This window comes from Myotis brandtii, unplaced genomic scaffold (genome assembly GCF_000412655.1).
Source record: "Myotis brandtii unplaced genomic scaffold, ASM41265v1 scaffold381, whole genome shotgun sequence".
Classification (NCBI taxonomy): domain Eukaryota; kingdom Metazoa; phylum Chordata; class Mammalia; order Chiroptera; family Vespertilionidae; genus Myotis; species Myotis brandtii.
The window spans coordinates 1689331-1690451 of NW_005364633.1; positions in this window are offsets into that span (position 1 = coordinate 1689331).

Here is a 1121-nt window from a genome sequence, read left to right on the forward strand (position 1 = left end):
CGCCCGCACGTGGTATTTTGTGGAAGAGCCACACTCAAGGGGCCAAAGAGCTGCCTGTGGCTCATGAGCCGCAGTTTGCCGACCACTGCTCTAAGATGATATTGGTCATTTAGGTGTGTTCATTGTTTTATTATTTCCATACCTTAAGTTATTTTGTTGTGAAGATTCTTCCATGTGGAATTATTACATAAAAGAGTTGTGAATGTGTTTATAACTCTGATTAAGTTGCAAAATTGCTTTCCCATAAAGGTTGCTGGCATCACCACTGGTGGTGGCTGAGCCCTGCCAGTGCTCTCTCTGTGTGTGTATTTACCAGCTGTAAGTCTCAGTAGATGAGAGCGTGTTGTGTTTAACATGTGGATTTAAATTTTTCAACTTTTATTTCATATCATGTATTTTTATAAAAGTAAATATATTATTCTGTGTGTGTATTTACCAGCTGTAAGTCTCAGTAGATGAGAGCGTGTTGTGTTTAACATGTGGATTTAAATTTTTCAACTTTTATTTCATATCATGTATTTTTATAAAAGTAAATATATTATTTCATAAAATAACTAAATGTGCTTTCAGAAGTTGAGGTTGGGCTACTTGAAAGTCTACATGTTTTTTCTTTATATTTTTAATATTGGACTCTGTTAATTTCTTAAAGGGATTTTTTTCTTTGTTAGTGTTAATTTGCATATACTCACTGATTAGCCAATGAAAAGGGTAGCGGTCGTACGCCAATTACCATGTTTCTCTTTTATTAGTGTAGATGTTTCTATAAAATGTGTGTACACTTTTATTTTTGTGGATGTACATTTCCTTCTCTTCCTCAATGTTTTATTTTTCCCATATTTGCTGTTGTTGTTTTTCTTAAATACAGGTAGGTGCTGCATTTACATCTGCTGGTTTAAATTCTGTCAGATTTCACTTCTAGTCTTTTACACTTTTTATTATGCCTATTTTTCAATTAATATTATATTAAGTTATTTTCCAACTCTTAATTCTCTTCTAAGCCATGTCCTTTATCACGATCAACCATAGCTTAACTTAAACATTCCTCTAAGACAGTGGTCGGCAAACTGCGGCTCGCGAGCCACATGCGGCACTTTGGCCCCTTGAGTGTGGCTCTTCCACAA